The sequence below is a fragment of the Lonchura striata genome, chromosome 1A (genome assembly GCF_050655825.1).
Source record: "Lonchura striata isolate lonStrDom1 chromosome 1A, ASM5065582v1, whole genome shotgun sequence".
Taxonomy (NCBI): Eukaryota; Metazoa; Chordata; class Aves; order Passeriformes; family Estrildidae; genus Lonchura; species Lonchura striata.
Window position 1 is genome coordinate 39,704,215 of NC_140741.1, and position 11,809 is coordinate 39,716,023.

An 11,809-nucleotide genomic window follows, 5' to 3' on the forward strand; every position below is an offset into this window, starting at 1 on the left:
GCACTGGTATCAGTAGCCATGTCTATCCTAGTTTTGCGTGATGGATGGTGGCTGTGATCTTACACATGACAGCAATCTGTACAAAAAATAGTTTCAAATTATTGTTAGTATTCATTGAGACTTCATAGAACAGGACCAAAAAGCTGTGAACAGGTTAAAGTACTCTTGCTGTCTGTGGGTACAGGCTTTTCTATTCATTTAGGATAACTAGGATTGGAAGAAGTCTCAGGAGGTCTGTAGTGCAACCTTCTTCTCAAAGCAGGGTCACCTGTCAGCTCAGAGCAAGTTCCTTAAGGATTTATCTGGATAGTTCTTGAAAAACTCCAAAGCTAAGATAGTGCAACCTTTCTAAGAAGTCCATACCAGTTCCTGACTGTCCTCATGAAAAAATTGCACCCTATATCCAGTCAGAACCTCTCTCACTGTACTTTATGCTCCTTGTCTCTCATCATCCTGCTGTGCACTGCTTTTTAGGGTCTGTCTCACTCTCCTTGACACATTCCCCTCACATACTGGCAGGATGCTGTTAGGTGCCCTCAAAGAAACCATCTCTCTTCCAAATAAAGCTGAAGAAAAGTACTGTAACTCCTGCATTTTAATAATATTGTCCTGGCTGGAATTCATCACATAGCGAAGAAGTGGTTTGGATTGCTAATGTGAACCTGCGTAATAGAAACTTCTAAAATAACCTTTATGTAAGTGATATTACATTTTTGAGGGTGAAAGATAACATTACAAAATAAGAGACCTAAAATTAGGTGCAATATTTCATGAATAATACATTTCTGGAAACTATTAGAGAGTATCTGTGGAATGAAGAAGTTCCTCTCCCTATATTTAGGCAGAACAGAAAACAAGTGCGTCTTGTGTTCTTCAAAAAGCTTAACTTTTTGAATGACACCCCAGAAATCAAATAAAAAGGGGATATCCATCTCCTTTATTAGAATTTTCAACATACTGTGGTTTTTCAACAAATTTCTACATTTGCTGTGGTTGTCAGTGGTCCATGACAAACACTCTGAGAAAAAAGCCCCAACTTTAGGTACTAGGAGAAAAGTAATCTAGTTATGATCACACCTGTCTAAGTTTTGCTATCTAACTGGTGATTTGCTGTCATTCGTCACTATAGCACTGCATTTCAGGTCTGACCTGGGCATGCTATTTTAGTGTATATGTAGCCAGCACACTTGGGTTAGACCTCAGTTGAGCAGCAACACAAAATTTATCTCAAAAAAAAAAAAAAAACCAAAACCTAAATACCTCTCTGAAAAAGTAGATCAGCTTCAGTAACCATGAAGGTCCATGAAAGGTGAATTCATTGAGGAGTATGCTACACTACTTTCAGAATAACCACTGTATGCTCCATTAATATCTGGCAATCAGGTAGGAAATGTCACCAGGTGTCCTGGCACAGCAATGTGTGGACAGAAGGACTGACACTCTGGCTACATGGTTACCGGGTGTGAAGTTAGTCTAGTTCAGCACATACCCAGAAATCATGGTCTGACTCCAGGAGTAAAGGACAGCAGCATGGAAGAACAGTGCACAGGCAGGAATTTCAGAAGATGGCAGGGAAAATGGTGTTGGTCATACTTAGGAATAAAAGACCTCTTCAGAGGTAAGAGCAAGAACCACAGCCACTGCACACATCAGTGGGTACCCATGGAGCATGGAAGCTGCTCAGAAATCAGACAGGTCAAGGACAGAGATTAAATAACAAAATCACGTTCCCTGGCAGTGCCATGGAGAAGTAGAGCTGGTACGACCCTCACTAGCAGAACCAAAAGTGCACTGACTAGCTGCATCTCAGTAGCTGAAGGTAACTCATCTTTTGGTTTTTTCCTAAATGGTGTGTCAATGCCTTCACCCACCTCTGAGATTTGTTGCTGAGATAAAAGCCATGAATTTCAGTGAAAACAGTATGTCCTCAGTGTCTTTGAAAACTCTGATAGTTGCTTTCATCTTAAAACATGAATCATATGTCAGGTTTGGTTTGGGTGTATCTTCGAAGGAAAATGCGTGGAGTAAAATCAGCAACAGTTGTCTGTTGGTACTGTACTAGAAGTTACCAAAGCTTTGTTCCTTCTGTGATGTTAGCACCAGAGTTAGTGCTTTGTCTCTGCTGTTCCAGCCATGAATCATGCCAAAAACAACATAAAATGGTGCGATTTTCAAATTGGTTGTTAAATAATTGATTGTTTGCCTGCCACCAGGAGGACACCTTTAGAAGCAACACTTACACGGCAGCAAGTCCTGAGCTGTGAGACATCTATGATGCATGTTAATTAAAACTGCTAATTGAAAAAATGTATTTTGGCAGTTGAAGATAAATAAATGCATGAGAGATTTGTTTCCTGAGTTCCTATGGTCTGAAATTACAGATGACAGTCCTTCTGTAGAGGGTGAGAGAATTCATTTAGATTAAATTATCCTTTCATTTCCTTTTCTAAAACATCAGAAAGCCTCCCTTACTGACATTTTTGCCTTTGTGTCGGGGATAACATTAGAATAATTTTATATGACTGTCTCTTCGACAGGCAGAGAACTCGTTTTAATCGATACATCATAAGCTGTTATTACAGCTATTTTCTATCTTAATTCAGCCTGCCCTTCATAATTATGTGGGTTTTTTCCTGTTTTTTAAAGCTCTGGATGGTGGCAGATTTCCACCACCTAGTGGGGAAAGTATGTACTGTCTCCTGAAAAGCTTTCCTCGGATTTCCCCTTAATGCCTGTTTTGAACCTTCCCCTTGTAAGCCCCTTCTACCAGCACTTATTACCAAAGTATTTCTCTTTATTTTTCATGAACTGGTGAATTTGCTAAGCTGTGTAAAACCCTCTTTGAAGGTGTCATACATTGTATGCTCCACAAAAAGTACATTTCAATATAAAGGAACTGTATTGTCTGTGTTTTCTATTCAGTGATTAGTAATGTGAAAGGAAAACCAAAAAGCTTTTAAAAATTGAGGAAGTTCTGCCAACGAATTCACTGCTTCCCTTCCTCTGCTTCACAGGGATCCCTCATCCCCACTCAGGAGTATCCTGAAGAGCAAACTACGCCAAAACCCACTGAATTCATTCAGGTAATCGTCTGTGTAAGGATGCTCTATGTTTAGGTGCTGAGACTGAAATGCCAAATCTAGACAGGAGAAACTTCCAGAAAGGGGAATGTTAATGAAAGGCAAATGCAATTGCTTTTATCACCTCTTCCTATTTGCTGCCAGGAGAGTCTTGCACACCTGTGGAGTATCTTCTTCCTTCCCAAAGTGAGCAAGATACTTCCTTTGGCCTTAGAAGAGAAAAAATTAATTTTCATATGCAGCTTTGATCAGCAGTAAGAACAATAGGGTTAAGAAGCTCTCTTCTTTTTACATTAGACAGAATAATGACTCAGAAAAATCCTGTGCCTGTTGATCCTAGTAGGATTTTTCCTACTGCTTTCCCTGGGGGCAGGAGTGGGAAAACCCAAAAAAAAAACGCCCAAAAAAGCCCAAAAAACTGCAAACAAAAACAAAAGAAAAAACCAACAACAAAACACCACCATAAACGAAATCGAATCAAATCAAACCAAACCAAACCAAACTATGTCATTACCTAATTCTTATCACTAGATGCCTCACACTATTTAGCTCATCCTGATAATGATTCTTTGAATGTTATCACCATGCAGCTTTTTGCCAGCACCTTGTTTCCAGCTGTCTCTTCATTCATCTCTGATCAAAACTGAGATCTTCAAACTCCAGCTAATTTGTCACGTAACTTTGAAAGTTTGCAAACACATCTTTACAGCAGAAAATATTCCTGAAAATATTCCTAAATACCCTCTCCAGGCAATAGCGGCCAGTTAGCACCTAGTTCACAATTCAGAAACGAGTTCGTGCATCACTCTGTCCTACAGTACCCAGTCTGTTCAGGTGTTTAGAGCACTTCTGATGAATCATGGTTTACATAGGACAAGAAAGGCAGTGATGGTGTTATTGTCCCCACTTTGTCTACTAGCTCAACAAGAGGTTGCTCAGCTATCCTATGATAGGAGTAAGGAGTAAGGAGATTTCAGCTATTGCTTCCCATTTCCTAGGTGAAGGCTACAGGTCTCAAATTACAGGGCATTTAAATGTAGCACTTGGTGATAGCTATTAACCATGTACCGTTGACATGGAAAAAATACATTTGAGAAAGAAAAAGTAGAAGTGTCAGCAGTTAGGACAGCACCTGGAGAAGAATAACACCAGGCACCAGCAGAGGCTGGAGGCTGATCTGCTGGGGAGCAGCTTTGTGGGAAAGGACCTGGGGGTTGCTGTCCCTGAGCCAGCAGTGTGCCCTGGGGGCCAAGAGGTCACTGGTGTCCTGGGGAGCATTAGGAAATGCACTGCCAGCAGGTCAAGGAAGGTAAACCTCTACTCCTCTACTCAGCCCTAGTGAGGCCTCACCTGGAGTGCTGTGCCCAGTTCTTCTCTCCTCAGCACAAGAGAGACGTGGAGCTCCTGGAGCCCAGTGGAGGGCTACAAAGGTGAGAAAGGGACTGAAGCATCACTCTTACAAGGAGAGCTGGGGGAGCTGGTCCTGCTCAGTGTTGAGAAGATATGACTGGGAGGGGTCTTATCAATGTTTATAAGTCTTTGATGGAAGGGTGTCAAGAGGATGGACCAGGCTCTGCTCTGTGGTGCCAGGCAATGGGACAACAGGCAATGGGCAGAACCTGGACAGGAAGTTCCACCTGAATATGAGGAAAAATATTACTGTGAGGGTGACTCAGCACTGGAACAGGCTGTCCAGAGAGGCTGTGGAGTCTCCCTGACTGGAAAAATTCCAGAACCATCTGGACACAGCCCTGTGCCAGGTGCTTGGGGATGACCATGCTTGAGCAGGGAGCTTGGATGGGGTGGCCCTCTGTGGCCACTTCAAACCTGACCCATTCTGTGATTATGTGACTTTCATATGATATTTTTGCAGTAGGAACAAGAAAATACAGTGCATGAATAGCTGGCAAGAAATTAACAGCAGGTGAGGCGTACAGTCTGCGGTATTCATAAAAGAATCCCCCAGGAAGAGGCAACTTAATTAGAAATGAGAAACCCCATTGCTTTTTTAGATAGCTAACAAAGACCTAGAAGTAAACTATGCAACATAAATTGTTGGAAACCACCATAAAGACTTTTTACTTGTCAAGGACACCTGGAGCTGGCAAGGAGAACCTGGATGGAAAGTCTTCCAAATAGTTATTTCATGCCAAGTAATGGTATTAGTACTTGCTATTCCTAAGTAAAGGATAGAACAGTATATCAACAGTTTGGGATGGGTAAGTGTTCCTTCCAATTATACTGTAATATTTTCGTGGCTGCAAAAACGTGAAGACTGCTGTCCTTTAAATGGAAAAACAGCTCTGCACTGAGATGCACAGAATCATTATGAAATCTCTTACAAATAAGATGCTTCACTTCCTGCCAAGATGGATAGCTAAATCGACTAAATATAGTAGTAACAATTCCTTATATTCTAGGACGACAGCTTTAAGGAGACAAGCAAGAGTTTGTCTTGAAATATTTCAATCCACAACAGGTTTGAATTGCTCAGAACAAAGAAATCAGTCAGATGGCAGCGATCCAAGGGCTGAGCCCAGACCAGAGGCCCCCTAGGAGGAAATCTGAATACAGAGGAGACATCAATCTCTCAGAAATGAGAGGTCTGGCCCATTTTGAACAGACTCAGTTCACTCTGTAGTGTTTAACTTCTCCTTTCAAGAGCAGAAAGAGGCAGATTGTTGGCTAATTTGGGATGGCAAGTATTGTATAATAATATCATATTGAGACAGGTAGTGCAGCTACTTCAGTAGGATGACAGAAATTCAAACTACAAATCCCAGATTCTTATAGAAAGGGAAATGTAGCAAGGGTGCATAAAGGACATTTGTCCTCCAATGGAGGACATTTATTGAAGGAATTGGTTTCATCACTAGCCCTATAGTATATTGGGAAGGGTTCTTGAAGTGGCATAAGAAATTCTGCATCTCAAAATGAGTAAATAGATCATGGATATAAAATTGCCCCTTGTATTACGATAATTTTCCAGAGGGTATACATCTCCTCCAGATTAGTGCATATGCCTAAATGCATATGCCAAAGTGTGTGTCTCTATAATTGTGCAACAGGCTTAGCAGTACATTCTCCATCAGCGTGTGAGTGGCCATTCCAGTCACTGGCAAAATGTCATTTTATCACAAATCTAAAGAAGGAAAAAATTATGCTGAATAGACTAGTGCAGGTCCAAGTTAACCACCTCTCAGAAGACATAACCCCAGCTCCCAGGCCTAGCCAATGCCACATGCTGAGCACAGGGCTCCTGCTTTTTCTGCCTCCAGACAGGGCTGCATTTCACATACCCACAGGGGCCAGCACAGACCTTCCCCATGCACACAACATGCTTCACTGCCCCAGTAATGCCCATTCCCCACCTCCAAGGTGGGATGAGGTCTCTCCTGAGACAGTCCCTACCCCAGCTGTGCCCCATACATGACCAAAGTGAATATTTGAGAGGTTCATGTTTTCCAGGATTGGCAGACACGATCCCTCTGTCCAGCTTCATCTTCCAGCCTCACCTGCCTGCTTTCTTTCTTGCTGGCTTCCTTTCCTTCCTTTCCTCCTTCCTGTGAAGGGCTATGCTGAAAGACTTGGACACGTTTCAAAGGGTCATTGACTTGTTTAATTCCTTTTTAGACTTGATTTGATCATGACCCCTCTGGGTGCATCGTTGTAGTCCACAGCAGAGCAGCATCACAGGCCACGGGTAATGGAGTCAGCAGAGATTGGATTGCAGATACGGAAAGACATACTGACACTTGTGCATGTTTATGGTACGTATAGCACATGTACTAGATCATATTTCTCTCTCTTCGAGGTAATGTTTTTCACCAGCTGCACTTCTGCCGAGCCTTCTTGCTCTTTCTCCATCTGTGAGCCTGGTGAGTACATGACTCGACGACTTCCATCAAACAGCAGTAGGCGTCTCAAGATTCATCAAAAAGGCATTAGCGCTGGCGGCGGGGAGCTGGGGGAAGGGAAGAGTCAAAAAGGCGAAGCCACGGAAGCAGCGGGGCTGAGCCCGAGCGCTGACCCCGAGCAGCGCCCTTTGGGCCGGGCGCTCCCGACTCGCTCCCGACCTCAGCCCGCCGGCCCCGCCGCACCCCTGCGCTCAGTCGCACCGCCCTGGCCCGGGTGGTGCCAAGATGCTGCCGAGGCGGTGCCCCGGTATCGCCGGGGTTCCCCCGCCCGCCAGGATCGCTGCTGCCGGGTCGCAGGGCGGCTGCTTCCCGACGGGAACGGCCGCGGGCCGCCCCGCCGCCCGCCCTGCACAGCTGCAGCTGCCCGATGGACTGAGGACCGCGGCATCTGCCCGGCTGGAGGCTGCTTCTGGAGGGAGACACACCACATGTGAACAGCGTTAGGGAAGAGGTTCCAAATTCCGGAGGTTTTCCTCTTTTATCAGTTTATCTCGATGTGTGTCAGTACCATTCTTCCTCGAGGAGAAGAGCCTAAGTGAGTCCATCAGTATTTATTTATAGATGCTGAATCAGTTCCCTGGATTTCCTTCACTCCCCATGCACTTCAGCGAGATGATTCGGTGCCCATAGCTGGGAATCCTCCTGCTGCAGATTTTTTCATTAAGCTGAATGTAGTCTCAAGCAGGCTCCTAAACACTAGGACCTCAGGGAGCTGGAGCATTGATTCATCACATCCATGCAAGAAGTGCAACCTAAAAACTATTGCAGACCAAAATAACAGCTCAAGCTTAAAATAAATAAATAAATAAATAAATAAATAAGCAACAAAAGCCACTAAAAACAAACAAACAAAAAAAAAACCCAAAAAACCCTAAAAATCCACCTTAAAAATGAGAAGTTAATGAATTATTCATGAGCTTTTGCTGAGGAGTAAAGGATGTCTGGGAATTTCAGCATTTCGTGTCACCTTGCAGACAGACACTGTTTTCCAAAGTCAGTTATGTGTTGAAGAAGATATTAAGATTAAATGAGCAGTGCAGAACTAAAAAGCAAACCCATAATTATTAATATATATTTAAATTGGCAAGCAATCGATTTTTAAATTGTCCTTTCACCCTTGTGTGTAATGTGGTTTGCCTCACAGTGACAAATTAGCAGCAGCACTGTGCTGTGACTGTTTCTACTGGAAGGTTCTCACTACCATTCAGGGGTTTTGCTGGCTCATCCGTGAATCGTGGACAGCATTTCAATTGCTGAAGTGTGGCCCAGAAACCAGAGAAAGAATTGGAAACAGAGTCTATAAAAGCCTTTTCTTAAATTCTAAGATTCATTGGTTTCTTGAATAGGACTAAGTTCTTTGGCTTTTGTGTTATTATTTCTTATGTACCCCAGAGGAAGTGACAGTACACTCACCCCCTCCATCCCTCTCTTTAAATCTTATTATTCTTGTTAATCTGTCAGGAAAATAAGAACTGTAACATGTAATGGACTGAATGTCCTTTTTTTTTCTTAATTGAAGAGAACAATCCCCTTAATCCCAGTAGCATAGGGCTGAGATCTAAGGTTTTGATCCAGCTTTCATTATTCACCAACATCTCCAAGATAATTATACTAGCAGCCTATAAGACCAAGATAAGCATCTTCTCAGACAAATGATTTTCAGTTACTAGTCAAAGCATAAGTCTATTTTTAGTTACTACTTGGCCTTTGTTTTATCAATTTTTTTAATAATCTGAGTTCTAATTATAACTAGTTGCAATTTTGCCTGTCAAAATAGATCTTTTTAAAACAGTAAAGTTTTCATGGAGCATATTGCTTTGCTACCATTTCTAATGGGGTAGGTTTTGTATCTCAAGAACAAAAACCCCAGTCAGACAGGGTGAAATTAATAAGAAAACTTGGAATTTTGGACCTGAATATTCATATTTGCAGGCAGTATTGTGTAACTTTACAAGACTATGCTTTGATAAAACAAAAGTAAATATTTGATCTTCAAAGACTTCAAAACCAGATGAAGTGGGATTTTGTTCTTCATACACTTTGTGTTCTGACAATAGTTCTTGTCTTTGTTCAACACTATTCCACTCTGCTCATTTTTCAAATACCTTGATCACATTTAGGATTCCTGAACAGTTTGTATTGTGTGCCACACAAAACATCACCTTTGAGAGCGTGTGGTCTAACAAACTTGTGACAATCCTTTTGCCACTTCTGGTATTTTCTCTTTTTCCACATTCAGAGTTTGCACATCATTGTTATTGTTTTTTATAACTTGTGTTCCACTTTGTATTGTTACCAGTGAACAAAGCACATGAACCAAACTCATACTGTACTTTAAGAATAAATGCTAGATTAAAATTCCAGGTATCTCAGAGGGCAAAAAAGCTTTCTTAAAGTTTTAACCATTGATTTGCAGCTATATAATATAAAAGAAATGAAACAATGAAGGTACAAACAATTTTTCATGTTCACAAGGAATTGGTAAGTTGATAATGAGCTTAAATTTCAGCAGGGAAAATTTTAATTAGACTTCAGGAAAAATTGATTTAACCATATTCTTTTAGTTGAACATTAGAAGGGGAGGCCCGTGGACAGTCCATTATTTGAATATTTTACAATGTGAATAGGCAAGCTTCTGTTAGGAATTGTTGGAGTAAATTGAATGCTGCTGTCAGACAGAGGGATGGATTTGATTGTCTCTCGGAATCCCTCTTATTATCTGTGCCTTATTTCCAGTTGAAGGTGCCCACAGTTCAGATTTATGTAACTCTTGACATGGACAGATGTCTGTAAATGATGTTTTGCCCTCAGTTCTCACATGCTGTCTGCAGATATTGAGCTTGAGCTGTTTCATTCTGGAGCAGCACAAGGCCAAGTACAAGCTGATGTTCTCAAGTTAGCATGACCCCAAGCAAGGCAAGCAAATGCTTGCCCAGCTGACCCTCTACTATTTAGTAATGCATATTCTCCCCACAGATAGTGTCAGATACTATTCTCTACTCAGATACTGTCTGATGGTTTGAGGCTAACAAGAACAAGGGCTGATGTGGATATCTGGAAAAAAGGAGTGAATCATCAGCAAGCTAACCGAGGAAAGAAAGTATTTTTTCTACTGATATTACCTAACAACCTAAAGATTCAGCCAACCCGTCAGGGATTGGCATGATGATGCCTTTGATGGGAGGTGGAGGTATACTATTGGTTAAATATTCCATTTTTTTCTTCTTTGCTTACCAGCATTTTTTTAGCATTGTCCTGGTTTATTAAGCAGAAAATGTCCTGAAACATGTTGTTGTTTCAGCAATGATAGTACTTGCAGCAGGTGAGGGTTGTGAAATCTATCTGAACCCCCTGTGCACTCTTTTCACAGTGGAATTACTGAAAGGTGAATTAATTACTTTGGGTATGTACCTCTACAGCCTGCAAATAAGAGAAAAAGGGAAGAAGCAGTACTACCAAGAACAGCAGTACTACCAAGAACAGCGTGACTACTGTAAGATGAAGCTGTCAGACCATCTTCCTCTGGTTGTAACACCAGACATTGCAAAGGCCCTTGAGATGTGCAGCTATACAGGAACAGATCTTACCCACATCTGCAGGACACATTGAAACATCCATATACAGCACAGAGGTTACGTCACATGCAGCTGGAGCTTGGAGTTTACTTAGCTGTTTATTTGAGATAAGGATTATGGGCCTATGAACTGAGCTGAAATTCATTTCAGAGTCAGGTTTATAGGAGGTTTTGAGTCAAGTATTGGCTTTCTTGGGACTACTCAACTGTCAGTAGATTAGACAGAAAAGTTCCCCTAAAGAACATTGTAGGGGGTCCTCCAGAAAGTGTTGATAGAGGGACTGTGGTACTCTGCTCTCAGCGCTTGTTCTGACGTTATACAGAAGCAGTTCTGACAGTAAATGCATATTAGCTATTGTTAACTTGAGCTGAGAAGCCAGAGGCAGCCTTAATCACTGCTGCCCCACACCCTCTGTGTCTGCAAGTATCTCCCAACATTAGGTGTGCTTTAGCAGCACTAGCAGGATCAGCATTTGACCTTTGCACCTCATCAGTCACTCATCTTAATTGCTGGTCACTGCAAGTGAGGAAGCAATTAAATATTAAAAGGATCATTTGAAGCCTTAGTCCTGTATGATCCTGAGCACGCCTGTACATTATTATGATTCAGCTAGTCATAAGACTGGGGCAGTTCAGGTCATTCACATCTTGCAGGATGAAACCATGGAATGAAACAACATTCTAATCTAACCTTTGGAGGCTGTTGCTCTAGCACATTTTTTTTTTTTTTACAGTTTCCTGCCAGAAAAAAAACAAAAGTCTATTGGCTCTTGGTATCAGTTTTAGCGGACCACTGCTCTGAAAACTGCTGTTGCAATGAGGGATGTGACAAATCCACATTTGAGATACACTGAGTGCCAAATACTAGTGTTTCTCCCTGGCTCACATCCATATGTGTGTCAATGCAAAGCAGAGCTTGAGAGCAGTTACAGTAGCTACAATGGGAGTGGGAGAAATGAGAAATTAATACTGCCACTAAAAATCAGGTGACAGCTCAGAGAAGAACAGAGAAACAACACTGCAAGTGTCACAACTTTAGTCTTTAGATGCCTTTTATAATTTAACAGCATTTACAGAAAGATGTTTGGGCTACACTTTCAGCGTTCCTTTCCTTACACTTAATTTTTCATTCTCTGATAGTTTTATCAGAGTCACCTTTGTAAAAACTACTTGTGATGTCCAGAGAAGATAACTAAAATTGCAGCTGGGAAGTAACAGCAGGAGTAATAAACTCTTGA